This window comes from Cupressus sempervirens, chromosome 3, assembly GCF_028749045.1.
Source record: "Cupressus sempervirens isolate cs-2001-9-10 chromosome 3, ASM2874904v1, whole genome shotgun sequence".
Lineage (NCBI taxonomy): Eukaryota > Viridiplantae > Streptophyta > Pinopsida > Cupressales > Cupressaceae > Cupressus > Cupressus sempervirens.
The window spans coordinates 467,359,756-467,381,361 of record NC_143120.1 but is presented as its reverse complement, the minus strand read 5'-3'; the positions used below and the strand labels follow the sequence as shown (position 1 = coordinate 467,381,361).

Here is a 21,606-nt window from a genome sequence, read left to right as displayed (position 1 = left end):
ATATAGATTTATAATTTATAATATCTTATTTATATATTTAACAAATTTTTTTATAATACTTTAACATTATTACATGTACTTCAAAATATTAAGTTCTAAAAATTATTTATGTGATTGTCTTCCACAAAAATGGCTCATATTGCTAAAAAAGCTTTTGATCTATTAGATTTCAGATGATTATTTTGTAAAAAATATTTTATTATAAAATTTGCAACTTAACTTTATAAAATCTCAAAATATGATACTATTAAAAAATTCAATGAAAATTGATTAGATGATACTATTAAAAAATTCAATGAAAATTGATTAGATGATACTATTAAAAAATTCAATGAAAATTGATTAGATGAAATTGCACAATTTAATCCATAGTTAAAAACATGCGATAAAATCTTACAAGAACTTAGTATTTGCATATGCATATATATCATATGATATTATTATATTATAAATATATTATAATATGAAAATAATAATATTTTCATAATCATAATAAAAAATAATATTTCTTTAACAATTTTATAATATAATATAAAGGGTTATTATTTTTTAATATGACATAAAATAAATTATAAAAAAATATAATAATAAAATATAAAAATCTAAATCAAGACATAAAATTCAAAAAAACATCACAATAGTAGTAATGGCGTACCAGCAAGTACTAGACGACTTTAAAAATGAACGAAATATACTAATATGCCTTTTTTTTTCCAAACGCATTCAACTCCCATTCATAGATAACAAAATTAGGATGTGAGCTCAAAGCTACCAGTTGGGGGAACGCTGCGCTAAAATTCGTCACGTCCTCGCCGTCGAATGGTCCGTTGCTGGAATAGTTCATGCCGGGAAGTTTAGAAGAAGAAGGTGAACACGGAGGAGCTTGCAGCAAAATTTTTTTGGACACGGAAAACGTGCGACAGAGTAGCTTGCCTGATACACAGGTGCTTGGTGGTGCCTGTATCTAAATGGATGCGTAGGAGAAATTTTGACTACTTTGGCATTTACGGTCGCACAGAGCCATTGTGAATTTCAAAACCAAGGTTTGGATTTCTTTGATTTGCAATTGCCTTTCCAAAAGAGTCGTAGGAACGGGTTTCATACGTGTACGTGTGTGCTCGCAGGAAAACAAACGAGCGGAGCCTGGGGAAACTACATTCCAATTTGAAATCCAGCAGATCCAGCAGAAGAGGTATGAATTCGAACTTCCTAATTGCACTGAATCTATTTCTATACAAAGATAATCTACTCTTGATAGTTCGAGATTACAAGGCATTTAGGGTTTGGAAGGGTTTTTGTATTATTTGATTGTCGAGTTCTGATTTTTATAGGATACGATAATCAAGGACATGGTTTTGGGACTTGAGTTATGGTAATGCTTTTGAAACTTTGCCTCGAATTTAACAATATATAATGATTCCTGGGATGATATTGTGTTTGATGGCAACTTCTAAACAGCAATTTGAAATGTATATCTTACAAAGGGGGACACTAGTTTATTTTCAAAACTATCTTAAAGTCTTACATTTTAGTTTGCTATTTAGCCATTACCGTGTTTGATACTTAAGAGGGTTAGGTAATTATCGTTTGAAATTTAGAGGGCGTTTTTTCTGAAAGATGCTAGATTTCGAGAACATGGGGTCGACTGCTGGGCAGCCGCTGTTTTGGAACACACAACCGCCAGTCAAGGTTCTGCAGCTCCGAAATTTGCCTTGGAAATGCATAGAGGAAGATCGTATTGAATTGGGAAAGCCATTTGGGAAAGTTATCAACACTATGCTCAATGTAGGGCAGAATCACAATCAGGGGTTTATAGAATTTGTAACTTCCGAAACCTTATATATTGTATCTTATTGGACATTTATTCTATTTCTGCATTTTTGGGTTTAAATTTTCTGATGCATTTGCCATCATGTTGGTGCAAGTATGAGAACTTAAAATACACCGAATCAATTGAAATCATTTTATTCATGTATACATTAATGTTACATCCTAAAGGAGCTCAATATAATAAACTTATTTTTAATATTGCGCCAAAATCTATATAGTAAACACAGTGATATGATATGATAGATTTTAATGACGTCCACGAGACTAAAGTAGTCTATGGGACCCATGCAATCACCCTCCCGAGTCAGGAGCGGAACTAGTCAGTTGTAAAATTTTGGATAACTTGTCTCTCCTTCTCTGAAGTTTGGTAATCAAATCCGCTGCTCTCTTCACTTGATCTTCCTCGAATAAATAGTTGAAGTCCTTGTTCTACAATATTTTTGTATAACCAGATCTGATGTCATTATAAGCCAGGCAGTCCTTGACAAAGTGCTGCTCTGTCTCAATTATTCCCATATTACAAAATAAACATGTTTTGTCTGCCCACTCTTCCTTTGGAACTTGCCACCGACCAGTTTCACATCGCAGCTGATGTGAACTAGTTCTAAGTTGTGCCATCAACATTTTTGCTTTCCAGTTAATAGGTGCTCTTATATAGGCCTTTTCATCATGACTATAAGTGGCCTTTTCATCATGACTATAAGTGGGATTAAATTCTTTAATGTAATAGCATTTTTTCCGCCCTATGCGTCTTGTCCACAGAATATTGTGAAATTTTTCATTGACAAACTTTTTTATTTCTGTAATGTTATTCGGGCAAGTTTGGATGTTGATATCCCATTTTCGCATCCATTTGTCATTTTGCTTCATCCATGTGCTTTTCCGCCCCACAAGTTTTTCCTCTATGATCAACTTGGGCCAACGATGTGTTTCTAGACTATGGGTTTTCTTTAAGTAGCTTATCATTCGGACCAAAGCAACGGCTTCTAATGGATAGGAACCCACCTCCGCCAAAAGGATCTCATACGGAACTATGGTCTTGACTTTAAGATTGCATGTGATGAAGTGTTTTTGAATTCTTTCTACTTGCTGCCATTTCTGTTCGGACATACTACCTCCCCACACTTCACATCCGTATAAAATAATCGGAGCGACCAGCAAACCAAAAAGAGTCTTCATGGTCGTCCAATCCCATAATTCTGTGTTCCTACACTTGTTTTATAAAGAGTATAACGCCTTCCAGCCCCCTTGGATCCTTTTTGATCTGCAAGTATCCCAATTGAGTTTGTTATGAAAATCGATGCCCAAGTATTTGTACTCTTCCACAATCTCAAGTGGGCTATTTTCCAATAGAAACTCGTCTTGTATGCCCCTATTCTTCTTCAGCGAGAAGATCATAATTTTGGTTTTACTAGTGTTAACTTGCATTCCTACTTCATGACAAAAATTTTCTAGTGCTCTTTCAAACCTTTAGCTGTTCTAGCAAGAATTATGAGATCATCTGCATGTAAGAGCAATCTTATCACAAAGTGGGCTAGCTGCACCCCCTCACCATTGGTCTTGTTTATCCACTCTTCTAACTTGTCAATATAGAGCCCGAATAATGTTGGAGATAGCGGACACCCTTGCTTAACCCCGATGTTGCTGTCAAAATTTTCTGATAGCCCTTATGTCGTTCTGATTTTAGCTTTGACCTGCTCATATAATTTGTAAACTGCTGACCTAAGTTCTTTAGGAACTTCCAACTCTTCCATTCTATCCCATAATTTATTACGTGACACTGTGTCGAATGCTTTTTTGAAGTCCACGAAACAACAAAAAGCTTCGTTCTCCGGAGTGTCCCAAACTTTCTCAGTCAAGTATCTAAGAGTGATGCCATGATCTATAGTAGAGTGCTTCGGTCTAAAGCCTGCTTGCCCTATTGCACGTTTGCCTTCTGTTTCAGCCCAGTTGCTGATTTTTTGTTCTACCAAGCTGCCAAGTAACTTGCCAAAAAGTGGATTGATCATGATGGTTCGGTAATTAGAAAGATTATTTATATCTCCACTTTTGTGGAGTGGGATCACCACACTTGTTGTCCATTTTACAGGGAAACCTTCTCTATTGACACTGTTGAAAATTTTAGTGATGTGTGGTGTGAGGGTTTCAACACCCCATTTTAAATATTCAGCTTGAAGCCCATCTATATCTTGCGCTTTACCGGCAGCTAACCTCCTTATGCCTTGGATAATATCCTTTTCGCTGAATAACTCCCCTGTAGTCTCTGTTTCCATGGTTCTACGTTCTCCTAGATCACACTTGTAGAGAGTTTTAGCATATTCCAGCCATTTGGTTCCTGTTATGTTGTTCTCTATCTGAGTTTTTCTCTGCTGAAGTTCTTTCCAAAACTTTCTGGGGTTGTTTTTACCAAGATTAATCAACTCGATTCTTCTCTTATTTACATACTCTCCTTTCTTCTTTTTAATCAGCTGATCATACTCCTTTCTACTTTCTTTATTTATGTTCTTTTTCCAATTTCTTTTTGCTGTTTTGCATTCTTCATCAAACCACGGATTAGCCGGAAAAGTGTTCTTGGCTTCTCTTGTGGCCCTAGATCTTTTACACTCCTCCAATGCTTTAATTATAGTAAGAACAAGATTATCCTTGTCCATGAAATGTTGTTTATCAGACTCGGGATGGTTTTTCGGAACTCTAGACAGCCGCAAAAGAGAGTTTTGGAAAGTAGCATGGTTTTCTTGTGTCATTAAAACTTTGCCAATCGGAATCCTCTTCCTCTTTTGTAAAGGTTTTGGGACAATATGTTGATCTTTAAAGTGAGTGGCCACCCTTATCAAAATGGGGTTATGATCAGATTTTAGCTCCATGGGGCAGTCCTCTATCTCAAAGTTAATTATCTTTGCGACATATTCTTGCGAGCATATTACATAGTCAACAACACTTTGTCCATTGTATCTTTTGCATGTGATTCCACCTGATTTAGGCCACTTTTCCAAACCATTACATATGACCATGTTATATAGGCAGCATAAACTTAGTAATTCAGCACCAAAATGATTAATCTTTCCCATGCTATCCTGCGAAGATCTTTCCCATTTTTGTGTCCCTTCTTCTTCAAGCTAAACTGGGTTTCTGCTTTCACTGTAGCTCTCCTTAAGATTGAGAGTTTGGTTGTTTGCTGTTCTAGCATTGAAATCCCCTATTATCATTATTTCCCCTAGAGAGCTAAAGGCTGCTATGTCTTTTTTGAGTGCAGCGAATGGGTCTTCTCGATCCAATCTATGCTTTTTATACATTTTTGAGCCTTTTGGGGCGAAGTAACAGATAGCCACCCTCGTAGTAATCTGATTCTCTGTTATTTTAATCCAAATATACTGCTTGTTCACATCTTCTTTCTCTAAGTTTACAAATCTGCTCCAAGTTTCTTTTATTAGAACGGTGATGCCTCCATGCCCCTTACCATTCTCTATCTTCCATTCCACAGTGATACCTTCTTATACCCTTCGAAATCTGGAATCCTACATCCATCATGCTCATGTGTCTCGGTAAGCATAATGATGTCATTATCTTTAGCTATCGGCCCTAACCCAGGTCCTCTTCTCCAAGGATAACCTCTACAGTTCCAACTAACTATAGTTAAATGTTCCTAGGTGGGCCCGAGTTCCTATTTATTGCTTGTGATTTTGTCGCTAATTTGGGCTTTGCCATTTTGTAGCCACTCCCACTTGCCGTTTGCTCACTGTTTTCACTTTTTCCCATTCCTTCCTCCTTTCTTCTTGCTGAGTTACGGTGAGGTCATCATCAAGATATATGTGTGTGCCTCTAAGAAACTTCCTCTTGTTGAAAATGCTGTTTTTATCTCCTGTATTCCTCATTGTCACTCTAACATGTCTGTCTTTGCCTGACTCTCTATCATCATATGTTTTATTATTTGAACCTTTTTTTTGTACTCACATGTTTTAGAAAGTGTTCTATTATTTTCTATTATATTCGTCACTTCGTTTTGCTCTTGGGTTGTCTGATTTTCTCAGGCGATGCTATATGTGGAGATTGAAAGGTACTATTGCGAGCCAACCAAAAGTACTACTGGTAGTAACTATATTAGTCCACATAGTTTTCTCATTGATTAAATTGATCCAATTTAGAGGATAATCAAAGTTTAATACCTTAAAGAGGATTTTACATTCAACTCTATCACGGCCCTCATCAATATCTAGCTTAATTACCACAACAGGAGCCAGGGGTAGGGAGGGGGTGGGGGGGGGGTCTCTTTAATAACCAGAGGGGAGGAATCATCCTTTCGATTGGAAGAGTGTTGGGACGAATCATCTGTGGAGTGATTCTTAGTGTCTTCAGTGGCAGAAGAATTACCAGTTTTAAGAGTCTGTTTACATCTTTCCTTAGCCAACCTGTTAGACTTGCAGGCACCGGGGGTTTATCTACACTCAACAGAGTCGACATTGAAAATAGTCTTTTCCCTTTGTTTGAAGGTCTGGACTTAGTAAGGGGGCTCTCAACATGTTTTTTCTTGTTATCCCTAGAATTTGGTTGGGGGGGGGGGGGGGGGGGGAGAAGGTCTCACCTTTAAAGGGGCTTATATGGTGTTTTTTTCCTGCTAGTCCTAGCTTGGGGAATGCTGGTATCAGGGGTAGACTCAGTCGGGGAGGCCTCAGTCTAGGCCACAAGTTGGATGGACACATTGATAGACTGCCATAAGGCATGATGAAAGTTGTAGAGCTTGGAAATTAAGCCCTGGTGTAAAATGGCACAGTCTTTACTAGTTTCCTTACATTCCCTAACAAACTCGACATTGCCCTCAAGTGAATGCAGAAGATAAAAATGAATGGAAATGAGATCATTGTTCCTTAAGTGATTTAGGAATAGAAGGTGGTAGAAGTAAATGACAGTAAACCTACCCTCCAGCATGAAATACTTCATAACAATGTAACATGCATGCTTTTAAATTCTCAGGTATCCTCACAGCTATAATTGCCTTGTTTTTTCACTGGCTGCTCTTTAGGACCTCTGAAAAATTGGTTGAGGCCATCATGGTTGGAGGTCTTGCTTGTTTTTCCTTTTTCCAACCCTTAGTGGAGAGGTCAGTAGCTTCGGCAATGACGTCCTTGTTGATTTCAAAGCTAATCCCATTGATATTCACCCTTCTTTCATTCCATGTCGAGACGAACTGGCAAGAAGCGATCTATTTGTGGCCTCCTGACGTACGTTCCATGAAGGGTAAAATGCCTCCCTTTTCAAAGATGTGTATAACCGCAAGATTCTTTTGAAACCCTTCCTCAATTTTGTTGGGTTCGATTCTCAGTTTAGCACCTCTCATTGCAAAATTCTGTAGACGACAAAAAAGATTATACCAGAGAATAGTAGAGAAATTTTAAAGTTGGGAAAACCAATCGTTTCTTGTCTTAATAAGGAAGCCGTCGCGTTGCCTTAAATTATCATAATTACAAATAATTCTAACTTCGTCCCAAACTCTTTGACACATGCTCGTACATGTGCGAGACATTATACGAAAAGCTAGAACCTTTTTTGCTATATCCCCAAATCTTTTTAAATCCTAGTTCTTGGAAATGTTGCCGTTTATATGGTTTAAACACCCACAGGGTGCACGATTATTTAGAAGGCAAGCCTAACAATAATAATAATTATTAATCCACGTCATCTCATTAATTTAGGGTTTCTTCTCAAGCCATTCAAGACATTTCAGATCTCATCCCTCATTTCAATCTTGAATTCTTCAAACATGTTCTCTAGCCTTCTGGGGTTCATTCTTCTAGGTGGCATACTGGCTTCCAAACAAAACTTGAACAAGTCGTCAACAATTATGAGCCATAACTTCAATAGGCCACCTCACAATCAAGGATTCAAGTCTTTGCAAGCTCTTCAAGCTTAACCAAGATCAAATGAACAACTATTAGACCCACTCAATCTCTGACTAGTCACCAATAGATCAACCTCTTGCTTATACATCCAAATTATCAACTTGGCTTTGATACCATTCAAAAACACTTTTATTATCAACAAATCTTGAATTACACCAATTTCCCATATACATTCCACTGATTCATAAGACAACTCACATGATAAAGTATACTATATGCCACGCTGTAAGGCCTTCTTGGTTACGACCAAATACATTCTAGATTTCAGACCAAAGTTCGCTATCCAAGTTTCTTTTAAGTATCTTCGTGAATGATACTCCCTCAGTGATACCTCCTAAGACTCAAGGACATTACATATATAGCCATTAGGACACAGAGGTTGGCTTTGAGTTCACAAAACGCAATAATAGGAAACATGCATCACAATATAGGGCTGGCCCTCATTTAATTAATGACCAAATACATAATACATTAGATAACGTTATGCAACCTTAGGTTTAGATCCACACGTTAACCAACTACCTAGATCCAAGAGCGCGTAAGCTAACTCTTAAATATAGAACCACACCAAATTAAATGCTAGGCATCGCATGAAGAGCAACATAGGAAATCAGCACCCGAGAAGATGAAGCATAACTTCCGCCAGTTGTCACATAGGATTATGCGTACTTATGGTAATGATTCTTGATATGTCCACCATATGAAGCTAAGCCTGCAGAATTTGGAAATAGCAAACAAGAGTTTGCCAATACAAGCTTTCAGAAAGACAACTGTTAAATGGAAAACAACAAATATATTTTTGGCGATGCAAGATTGCCAACAGCCCAAGGATGCTCCTGCATCAATAATCAACAATCCAATAGACTCGTTCCTAATTGAGCATGTTTATGAAATAAACAAGTCTTATTGTGAACTCCGATTTATGTAGGATGATGGATCATAAACTCGATCCAATACATGATCGATATTTTGGAAGGAAGTATTGAACAATCTCCAAGAGAGGTATAATCTGAATGTATAGATTTGCATACTCAGTTTGATGTAATTAATAATATTTTGAGATAATCAGATGGATAATCACTTGTGATATTAATGGCAAGATAAATGCATGCACTGTTGCCATAATCAGTATCTGACTGATGCTATCGTATCTCAACACTCTCTCTTAGCTAGAGAAGATAACTAAGTATGGACTAATATAGATATCATTTATCAAGGAGTATACAAAACATCAAGTCACATGACATTTGTATATCCTAGTTATGGTATGTGCACTGATATCACGTGACATGATGTCTACCATAACATATAATGGCATGTCCATAGATATTATGTCTGCAATGTATCTTCTGAGATATCATGGCATAACGTATCATGGCATGTCCATGGATATAGATCTCAGAACCTTAATTTATATGATTGTCAATTTAGGCAGAATCTTTGATAGTCAAGTGAGGCAGAATCTTTGATAGTCAATTGAGGCAGATCCTCTGGTTTCTACCTCTGAAGGTTAATTTCTCCTTGCCAAAGGAACTAATCACAATCTGTATAGATTCTTCCTTTCAACAGATGTCTCAACTCAGTCGTTAAAGACAACATAGGCAGATCCTCCTCTCTTCAATTTTGAAGAAAACCATCCTTCTATCATGTCCAGCTGCCAAGATATGTTTCTGATTAAAACTCAAAGTGATTTTTTTCTGTAATATCCCAGACCAGTTCTAACCAAAAATTTAACTTGTATTGCTATTTCACAGATAAGTATTTCATCAAACGCCTTGAGTACATTTAATTTCAAAATTAATCATTAGAGTTTGGTTGCTATTATTGACCAGCACTTGACTTGCAATCTAAACTCTATGTTTAGGATAAAAGCGTATATCATGTAAACCCAAAGCAGGCGAGAATCCCCATAGTTATTGAGCAAATTAGTCAGTTCTTATTTCCTTGAATATGATAGACTCATACTTCTTAATAGAGTTTGGTATATTCTTCTCCTTCCTGAAATTCTTTGCTTAATATTTCCATCTTAGAGGAGAAAGTTCTGACCTAAGTTATCTTTTCCACAATATAATTGAGACTGATTGGTTATTCTGCATTTGATTAGAGAGACTTTTGTTTCATGTACCCTTCCAAACTATGGTAGTCTCGTCAATACCACTGAAAAACTTGGGCCTTCCGAAGCTCCTTGAACTTTAACAAGACATCAAAATACACTCATATATCACTGCATAGTAGCATACTAAGTTGAAATAGATTATTTATATGGACGGGTAATAATGTTCATTGTCACTATTTAATATGGCTGTATTTTGACAAGTCTTATTGCCATCTCTTAGCTCTTATTTATTCACCTTTAATCTTAGTCATAGTGTTAAGTGGGTGTTTTGAACACTTCGTACTTCGTGGGGTATATTTATTGTTGTTCCACATTTATATTAGTCTTTTCTTTTTCCCGATTACGCCTCTATTCATCACCAGATAACTCCCCTTATAGTCACTATTGTTCTCCATACAATATCTTCACTAGTGTATCAATAGTTTTCTTGCTCTTGTATATATATCATAATCTGTAGCACATCTCAAATGCGTAATGTATCTTCTGAGATATAGACACTGAGTGTATAATATATAGCTGTCTTTGATATGTGTTAGTTTGTTGCGGTACTGATCTGCAGTGTAATTGCCCTCCAAAATGTCTTTAATGTCTTTGGTGGTGTTTGGAAGACATGTAGATCCCTGTGTTATACCCATGTGGATGAATGGATTGTATCCATTCATAACTTGCACCTCTTCGTGCCTATTAATCTTTCACCTCTTCATTTATAGTAACAACAGACTTTGTCAGCATTAATCATAATTATATTTCCTCAGATAGTATATAGAATATTAATTGCCAACAATGATGGAATTATTTCCCTTAACAATAATATTCATGTGTAAGCTCAGAATTATGTTAACAGCACAAACATATCACCCCTTGCTATTGCCGATCGTAATTAGATGTTAATATTTGGTGCCGGTAATTTATCTTTTAGAAAGAGAGTCAGGCCAACAGATTATATTCTTTAGGCACAACTATAGAAGGTGATGGTTTTGATGGGCTCCCAAAATAATTTAATTTCAAGTTATTCTGGAGAAACATCAATACTTTTAAGCCTGCTTAATACAATCTATGCATATTAGCTAAAGCATTGAACCTCATACTTCCAATAGTGTGCAGACTGTAATGTCCCCTTCTCACTAGCAATCAGATTTATTAGAGTTTGGCCTATAATTGGACCCTTGTAGGCCAAGGTGTTGAGGAGAGGGTCGTATGGGCAGCTCTTACTGTTTTCACAGTCTTCCTGCGGCCACAAACCTCTGGCAGTTACAGGTTTCCTGCAGCCACGAACTTCCTGTAGCCTATGATATTTGTAATTTATATTAATTGTATTTTCAATATTACTTTAAAGTGCAATTAGTTATTATTGTAAGAAAGGGTGAATCTTCTAGAAAGTGAAATTAAATATTATTATTTTAATTTCTTCTAGAAGGAGGCCGCCCTCTTGGAGAAAAAGAATAAATATGGAGGGAAGTCTCATTGTTGGACATCAAATGTGTTGCCATCTACTTTGCCTAATAACTTGTGGAGCCAAGGGTTTTTGCAGTTTGCTACATTGGTCATTGGGAACAAACACTCCCATTGATTCGCATAACTGAGGTGGTGAAAGATCCTCTGAAGGGTTGCAACTATTGGAGAAGATGAATCAGTCTTTTCATTCTGCCGAATTTGTGGCCTAGGGCCAGATTTGAGAAGTTAAATTGAAGTAATAAGTCTGATATTAATACCCAGACAAATTGCAATAGGGCTGGGATATTTGGTTAAGGATTTTGGAAGAGTTTGAAAGACTTTCTTGTAGCTGAAGCTGAACAGCTACAGTGCCACTGCTATAGTGTTGTTACTACAATGTCGCTGCTACAGTGTTGTCCTGACAGTATTTTTGCTACAGTACCGTCACTACAGTAAAATCCAGATTTTTTGGGCAGTTTCCAGGTTCCTATTCATTTATATTTTTGCATTGCATTTAGGTTAGATCTGAATATTTTAGGGCATCGTTAGGGATTTATAAATCAGTTGTCGAGGTCTTGTAATCTGATTTATATCAGAATCTTATATCAAAAAGTTGTCAAAAGGGATTATAATATCATTGAAAATCATAGCAGGCGTGTCGCCCTAATGTCTTATTGTTGTAGATGCATATTTTCTCGATTGTAACCAGTGCTATATGTTTCAAAAAATATGAAAACATTTGCATTTTCATTGTTAGATGTTTTGGAGTTCTTTGCAAGCATATATATTAAAGTTTGGCATTTAGAAAGAAATCAGAATTTGGATCTGCAATATATCTCTTTTGTGCAAAGTGTTTGACGAAATTCTTAGGTTAAGGAATCAGAATTTAATTCAGAATTGCAAGGGATATTACAGTGGTATTAGAGCTTTGATGTTGCCATTGTGGAGGCTTGAAGTTTCATATGCAATCACAACAGTGAGGTCACCTTAGGATTTATCGTAGGAGACCAGAAAGAGCAATATCAGTTTGAGAATATACCCCTAGAAGAGATGGGTGACAGGGGAGGAGGTGAACCGCCAAGAAACGAAGGAAGAGATGGTGGAGACAATGATGCAAGAGAAGCATGCGAGTTCTTTAGACATTTGGCAGCGGAGCAGCAACAAGTAGCTGAAGGTTTACAAAAACTTACTACAACAATACAACAGATGAACCCACAGATCAAACAAGACCAAGTCCTAGATGATGACGAGAGTATAGTACAAAGAGCTTCCTCCTGGACCATTCATAGGCCTACGCGCCCTACCTTTCTGAGGGATAAATATGAAGATGATAATGCTTGCAGACAATCTTATGGTAGCAAATGTTGAATGAGAATCATTGACACTAGAGCTTAGGGAACACCTGAGCTTTGACAGATTTCGAAGTCAAAAGAGAGAGCATTACAAGATGAGACGAAATCAAAGACCAAGAGATCAAAACAAAGATCTGAAGCATGCAGCCAACATATTCACATTACCTATGCTTGATGGAAGTGGGAAAGTTACAGTTTAGTCTTGGATTCATAAGCTAGACACTTTCCAAAATCTTCAATTCGTGATAAAGGAGATTGATTTTATGTCGTCTAGTTCTGATAAGGTATGTAAAAATTTATATGATTAATTTGATAGACATGCATATTTGAATCAGGAAAATGATATGACAGTTTTGGGTGACGATTTGTCTACATCATCCTTACAAGAGGTTATGGAATTGACCTTGGGTATTGACACTCAAGATCCCAATGACATTAATGGAGATTGCATGAACACTTGTGATTTTTATGACATCAGTTGTGAAACCTTGCATCCTTAAAGGCTAGCAGTGCAAGATGCTATCCTTGAGTTGTCACATGGTAGTACTCAAGAAGTGGGTACTAATGACGGAATGTATGATGCAGATTCATGTCGTGATGAGTTTGATTTTTCAAAACAGCCCTTAGAAAATGAGTTTGAAGGTTCAATTGTTAGCATGGAGTCCCAGGAATTCAAGCTAGATGAACATGCAGTTGAGTTATCTGTTGAGGTACATAGCAGCAATTCCTTGGATGTAGGTATGTGTATGGATGATAACACACATTATAATGCTTATGAGTCAGACTCGTTTGAGTCAAAGATATTGTTTTCGAATGGGCAGTTACGAAGACCTCATCATTTGATTGAGCCTCTCAAGGTGGATATGAAGGTTGATCCTCTACTTATTGGAGTAGACCTTAGTGCTTTGATTACAAGTGATGAAGGTAACACTTTACAATGGCAGGATATCATTATTGATTTGTTTGAGGACAATTGTGTTATGCACCATCATTCTCATGAAATAGAAACTTGTGATAATGAGAAAGTCAACACTATGATATCATTCATTGATGGAAGTCCTACACCTATTAGTAAACACAAAGATATCAATCATACGAGAGTTGGTCTGACATACTTTAGCATTAAAGAGGTAAAGAGGTTTAAAGAAATGAATTATAAATGGTTGCAAAAAGCTAAAAATGCTAAATTGGTGGTTGCAAATGTGAGATAACGTCTCCAAGAAGTCAAAGGAAAGGTCAATCTCCTCAACATACAAAGGCAAAAGAGGATGGATAACATTAATAGACTCTTATTTCAATCAGAGAATGAATATGAAAATGTACCTGGTTCTAATGACAACAATGAAGTTGATGAGTATTGTCAATTAAAGGATTTGGTAAAGATTCCAAACTTGAAGAAACAAGAACAGTTTGAGGCTTCTTCATGTGCAGCTAAAGTTGTTCATAGCTTGGAGACTCAGTTGAAGGTGGAGGAGGATGAGATTATTGCAACATTATCTCATCATAACATGATGCACAAATGAATTGAGGATCACCTTTGGGCAATTCAGGAAAAGGTAGATCCAAAGGGGGAAATCGACAACCCTACATCAAGAAACACTAAATGATTTGCACAGAAAGTTGTGTTTTTGTTGCAAAGGGTTGAATGAAGCAAACCATGACTGTCCATTAAGGCCAAAGGGGAAGTCTAACTGTGTTCTGTGTGCATTGTATGAGGATTCTAAATCTGAAAATTCAGATCAGCAATCTGATCAAGAAGAGTCTGAGGCAGCACGATCAAAACATGATGAAGAAAAGGCTAAAAAATAAGAGATAGTTCAGCTACAGGAAGCATGTCTCATTAGCATACTGCATGACAAAACCTTTAGGCTATATGAAGTTTTAACTGGGCGACAAATCATTATTTTGCTCAACACAAGAGCCACACATAACTTCATTACTGCCTAGTTGGTTGAGAGATGGAACATACAAACAAAGGACTTTAAGGGTACAAGAGTAAAGGTTGTAGACGACTACACTCTTAGGTGCAACATGAAGATTCCAGATCTGCCTGTGAGTCTAAATAACTTTGAGTTTAAGGCAGATTTTTATGTGGTGAACATGGGAGATACTGATATGGTATTGGGAATGACATGGTTTCATGACATATGTGAGTTTACCCCTAAACTTCATGACATGGAAATAAGATTTCAAATGGATGGGAAGAACAATGTGCTAAAGGCCCTTAGAGACTAGTTGTAGGACTATATCTTATAGGAGGATGGAACAATTCATGTGTCGTGACATGGTTGAGTGGGCAACAGATTGTGTTTTGATGCCAGTACATGAGGAGCGACAAAAACCTACTTATCATCCAGACATACAACAATTGAGATAGTTTGTGCTAGTTTCCTTGGATGACATTTTGATGAACAACAAATCATGGAGGGAGAATATTACACATCTTAATACAGGTTTGGGTATTCTTGGCAAAGAATCGTTGTATGTCAAGGAATCCAAGTGCGAATTAGGATTCAAAGCGTTGTTGTACTTAGGCTACATCATCAACACATAGGGAGTACATATAGATCTAGGTAAGGTCAAAACAATAATTGAGTGGCCTATTCTTGAGAGTCGCACACATCTTAGAGGAATTTTGAGCTCATGTGGTTTTTTTTTGCAGATTTGTTAATGGATATTCAAGGCATGCAATGCCACTTTTTGATCCAACGAAGAAGGGATGTTGAGGAACTACATTGCAGGGCAGAAAAATTGGTGTATTAATTGGATATATCTTTGTGAGTACGATTATAATACTACCTACCATCTTTCTATTCAAATGACACCATTTATGGTCTTGTATGGTTGTGAGGCACCCAACTTTCCTGATTTATTGACGAGTGATAGTAGAGTGCCTAGTGCTAAAGCTTTGCTGTAGGAAAATCAAGATATCATTAAGGCTCTCAAGGAGAATATTCAGAGAGCACAAAATCAGCATAAGCAATATGCAGATAAAAAAAGAGTTGAACGTGCATTCGAGGTAGGAGACGGGGTGTACTTGATGCTACAACCTTATAGATAGTCTACACTCAAGAAGAATGGTGCAAAGAAGCTCAAGCCACAATACTATGGACCCTTCAAAATCATTAGGCATGTGGGTAAGGTGGCTTATGAATTGGAGTTACCAGCTGATAGTAAGGTCCATAATGTTTTTCATACGTCATGCCTCAAGAAGGCGTTATGACATTGTGTGGTCCCTTCCACAACTCTACCACCCTTAAATGATGAGGGTAAGTTGATTTTAGCACTTGAGACTATATTGGATGTTAAGGAGAAATAATTGAGGAGACAAGTTCTTAGGGAATATTCGATCAAATGGAAGGACTTGCCGGTTGAGGATGCTACTTGGGAAGGTGAGGAAATTTTGCAACTACTGGAGTTGAGATTGCTTGAGGATAAGCAATTTCATGGAGGGTGGACTTTAATGTCCCCTTCTCACTAGCATTCAGATTTAATGGAGTTTGGCCTATAATCGGACCCTCGTAGGTCAAGGTGTTGAGGAGAGGGTTGTGTGGCGAGTTCTTACTGTTGTTACAGTCTTCTTGCAACCACAAACCTCTGGCAATTACAGGTTTCTTGTAGCCACGAATTTCCTATAGCCTATGATATTTGCACTTTATATTAATTATATTTTTAATATTACTTTAAAGTGCAATTAATTTTTATTGTAAGAAAGGGTGAATCTTCTAGAAAGTGAAATTAAATATTATTTTTTATTTCTTCTTGGAGGCCGACCCCTTGGAGAAAAAGAATAATTATGGAGGGAAGCCTGATTGTTGGACATCGAATGTGTTGCCATCTACTTTTCTTAATAACTTGTGGAGCCAAGGGTTTTTGTAGTTTGCTACTTTGGTCATTGAGAATGAACACTTCCATTGATTCGCATAATTGAGGTGGTGAAAGATCCTCCAAAGGGTTGCAACTATTGGAGAAGATGAATCAGTCTATTCATTATGCCGAATTTGTGGCCTAGGGCTAGATTTGAGAAGTTAAGTTGAAGTAATAAGTCTGATATTAATACACAGACATATTGCGGTAGGGTTGGGATGTTTGGTTAAGGATTCTGGAAGAGTTTGAAAGACTTTCCTGTAGCTGAAGGTGAACAGTGTCGTCGCTACACAGTCATCGCTATAGTGCTGCTGCTACAGTATTTTTGCTACAATGTTTCTGCTATAGTACCGTCGCAACAGTAAAATCCAGATTTTTTTGGTGGTTTCCAAGTTCCTGTTCATTTATATTTTTGCATTGCATTGAGGTTAGATCTGAATATTATAGGGCATTGTTAGGGATTTATTAATCAGTTGTGGAGTTCTTGTAATCTGATTTATATCATAATTTTATATCAAAAAGTTGTCAAAAGGGATTATAATATCATTGAAAATACTAGCAGGCGTTGCCTTGTTTTCTTATTGTTGTAGATGCATATTTTCTCATTTGTAACCGGTGCAATATGTTTCAAAAAATACAAAAACATTGGCATCTTCATTGTTAGATGTTTTGGAGTTCTTTGCAAGCATATTTATCTGCCATAATCAGCATCTGACCGATGCTATCATATCCTAATATTCTCATTGCTTGGCTGTGCTGTAAGTTTATAATGCTTTGTCAAAGCATTCCCTTCTTGAATTTAGTTGATACCTTATGTAGCAAATGCATCACTGTTAATGGTTGTTGGGTTGAAGGAAATTATTGTGATCTGCAAGGAAATAATTGATCTTGGTTTCTTTAGACCAGGATGCTGGGTACTATAGAAATAGAACTTGGAAAGGTAAAGTTCCAATGCAGGTAGAGTTCCAACACAATTAAGAATGCATCACTTTTGCATTATTTGATAATGGCAAGCAGTAGCAGCAGACTGCTAATGTTACTTTGAAATGACAAAGCTCTAGGTTATAGTGGGTATAACCTGAAATGAAACTCTCTAAATTTTCTGGAAAACTGATCTGAGAATTTTCTGTAGTTCAAGGGCTCTTAGAACAAGAGAACTGAAACTGTGGACCTTGGGTGCTTGAGTACAGATACCACCTCTGAGCTTCACTCGTCTGAAATCCTCAAACGTTGGAGGTTTTAGAGCTATGAGAGTGATTTTTCTGGCCTATGTTGCACACGCTTCTAAAGTATGCAGTACCATAATCAGATTGATTTCAGGATGAACTTCCTAACCCTCGAGAAGGATTTGATTAATTACAATTCCTTTTTTGAAGAAAGCATCCAGTTTATCTCACTAGTTGGGTGCCCCCAGATACTTGTGCAGGGGAAAATTAGGAACTAGATACATCAAAAAATAATATAGGATTATTGTTGGCTTTTACTCAGATAAACATAACATGTACCCATTTTATTGAAAAAGTTTGCTGACCTGATCGGCACCTTGAAATTCAAAGCAGATGTATTGGTAACTTAAAAAGTATATGGAAAATGGGTTATTTGTGATTGAGTTGTTGAATAGATATTAAGATTTTTAGCAGTAACAGGTATGTTACAGACCCTAACACTATAATCAAGCTGCATAATGAATCTTGATCAAGAATCTCATGATCAAGGAAGAAGTTATAATCAAATTATGGCTTGCATGAGAAAGAAAGTTTGCCGACCTGGTCAGCACCTTGAAATTCAAAGCAGATGTATTGGTCACTTAAAAGTACATGGAAAATGGGTTATGTTTGCGCTTGAGTTGTTGAAGAGATAGTAAGATTTTTTGCCAGTAACAGGTATGTTACTGATCCTAACAACACTATTATCAAACCACATGATGATTCTCATGATCAAGGAAGAAATTCTAGTTGAATTACAGCTTGCATGAGAAAGGAAGTCTTAAATAAAACAAAACTTGAAGTAGATGAAGAGTAAAAGAGGCATTCATTTAAGTAAGTGTTTTAATAATAACCAAAAAAGGATTTTGTATTACATTATAAATAAATTCAAAATAATATTATTTTTGATGATTGGAATCATTCAATCATATCCATGATCATCAGTCATGGAGAGTATAGACTCTTATAGTTCAATTGAGAATTAACTCACACCATATTCATTTTGAAACAATGAGGTAGAAAAGGCCTAAAGAAAGATGAAACGACGGAGTTTGGGTCTTTTACGTGGTAGGGGCAGTGGAATCAGAGAAGTTTTTCATTCTCGAGGCCAAGTTTTCTAGAAATTTTGGGTCATATATGTAGATACTTTAGTGCCTATTACACTGCAGGGTTGAATCAAAGAGGATAAAATAAGGAAAACTAAACATCTCATCCTCAAGCTTCTTAACCTTCGTTTTCCAAATCTAAAACTGAAAATAAGGGTCTTCTCTCCTATAGATCATCTTTGACCTCATAAATGTTGAAATTCACCTATTGTAGTATTTTACTACAAAGAACTTGGTATCCATGTAAACACATTAGTAATTTGACCACAACAAAATTGTTAGTAAGATAATACAGATACAAATTTCTATTCGGACTATTGAGTCACTGGTCACCCTTGCATGAGGCAAATGGCTTCTTAGTTCTAACATTACAATAAATAAAGGGATCTTGCTACTTGTCAGGGCAAGACAGGGAGTCCTTGCAGCAGCTTTCCCATGTGGAGACCTTATCTAACCAGCCCCTTTGTTTCCTTCAAAATAAGTGCAGAAACGTTAGTTTTCAGACTCCAGAAGCCTTTTTTTTTCCTAATAGCTGCAGCTGTTCATCCTTCTTACTCTGATTATAATCTTTAAATCAAAACTCCGTTACATATGGACATGGAATATGGAATAGAACATATTAATAGACTTTACATACTGTAATGCTTCTCTTGTTGAACTTTTAATACCAGAAATGAAAATAATCAGCAAATAGAGTAAAATAATGCGCAGCACAATAAGACACAAAGGGTTATCCTGCTGTTTCTAATAGCTGCAGCTGTCCATGCTTCCTACTCTGATTTTAATCTTGAAATCAAAATTCCATTGCATATGGACAAGGAATAGAACATATTAATAGACTTTTACATATTGTAATGTTTCTCCTGTTGAACATTCAATACTGGAACTGAAAATAAACAGCAAAATAAAATAAAATAATGCACAATAAGACACAAAGAGCTATCCTAGGAAAACCCTCCAACTTGAGGGAGAAAAACCTACCCACAAATGTATCATTTTAATATATATTGAAAGAGCAGAGGACTGCTTTACAATCTCTCGGAAAACCAAAGAGTTTCCTAGGAAAACCCGGGAGAAAAACCTAGCCCCAAATATATCACTTTTATATATAATGAAAGAACAGAAGACTGCTTTACAATCTCTCAGAAAACAAAAGATATCCATCTGTATACATCTATGAATTCTTTCTGGAAGAATATATAAAATTGTCTTGGCCCTTCATTGTCTAGTGGTTACAAAGTGAAAACCCTTCTTGACCCTTCTTGACCCTTCATTGTCAATGTCTTGTCCCTTCAAATTGGACCCTTTGATGTCTTTCAAATCTATATATTTCAAATTTAGGAAAGAAAGATAGCTTCCAATGCTATAACATCAACACTCCCTCTTATTTGGGAGGTATCTTTCCAGAAATCCCTGTCATGGAGTCTTTCAACATGACACCCACAATGGCTACACCTATCTGTGGAAAAGAGTTTATTAGAAAATCTCTGAACCTAATGGAGAGTCACTCAACATGACACCCACAATGGCTACACCCATTTGTGGAAAAGAGTTCTATCACAGAATCTCTCAATGTGAAAAGCTGATGAAGTCATTCAACATGATGTCCACCGTGGCTACACCCATGCTGGAAAGAAGCATAAATACAATTGCCCATCGCCCATCACGGACTTACTAATGTGATGTCGTCATGGAGTCTCTCAACATGACTTCCACCATGGCTACTCTCACGAGTGGAAAGAGTAACATCTCACAAACATGATGTTGTCATGGAGTCTCTCAACATGACTTCCACCATGGCTACTCTCATGAGTGGAAAGAGTAACATCTCTCAAGGGCTTTCAGCTCATGTTTCTCCATCTTAGAGAAATATGCATTTTACCAGAAAATATCTCTCCAGGGCATTGACCTCATATTTCCCCGTCTCAGAGAAATACTCTTTTTGGCACATAATAAGAGCCACTAATGTTGAGACCCCCTCTCAGCAAAGACGGAGAAATATGCATTTTAGCACATAATATGAGTCACTAATGTTGAGACCCCCTTTTAGCATAGACTCCCCCACAACAAGGGCAACATTTTCCACAGCACCAAGTTTGTCTCAAAAAGAATGTGAAAGTTTCACAATGAATCACAATTGGCTCCAATATTTGACCAAACAATCCTGCAAGGAGCTTTCGAAGTCACACCTCTTCCCAAGTTGCTACACATGCAATTCTTCTAGCCACAGAGGTTTGCTTCCTGCTACACCAGGAAATCATGGCAGACCCCAAACATAGACCTGGTTGAGCACAGTAACCTGTCTAATCCTAGTCAGTCTGAATGATAGATCCTAAGTCTTGAATCTCACTTACTGTCCAATCAAAGTCAGTCAGAATGATAGATTGTAAGTCTTCAATCTCACTTACCTGAACCAAATGGCCAACCAGAGAGCCTCCTAGGGCCTTGATCATTGCTAGAACTTGATGTATCCTGAGATTCTGTGTTGGAGCTAGATTGAGAAAATATTATGTCTGTGCCCTTGATTCTCACCATCAGTAGGACCATTTTCTCTCTGATTATCAGAACTTGCATCTCTAACTCTTCGTATTACCAATTGAAGATTATAAGAGATTTGCCAAAAAAACTCTCCTCTCCAAATCCACCGCCACGAATCCTCCATATGGTTAGTTCAGTCTCCCATGTTCCAGCTGAGAAAGGTGAAGACGTCTGAAGATGATGAATATATGGTAGAATTTACAGAAATTTCCAATGGATGGTTTTTGGATCAGATAAGAGAAGAATCCAACCATGATGAGACTT

The 21,606-nt window shown here is 36.9% G+C and overlaps 1 protein-coding gene across 4 annotated transcripts in view; it reads left to right on the top strand.

Moving 5' to 3' along the window:
* The first annotated feature begins 799 nt into the window (after positions 1-799).
* The window catches only part of LOC149567161 (cryptic loci regulator), a 53,151-nt gene continuing 32,344 nt past the window's right edge, over positions 800-21,606 (top strand). For 3 of the 4 annotated variants that reach the window (XR_016362351.1, XR_016362352.1, XM_089820346.1), the window contains exons 1-2: positions 800-1,043; positions 1,125-1,192. The gene's annotated coding sequence lies outside the window, so the exon portion shown is untranslated. Of the gene's footprint in view, positions 1,044-1,124; positions 1,193-1,331; positions 1,373-21,606 lie in introns of all 4 variants that reach the window. The other variant, XM_089820347.1, reaches the window with a different exon arrangement.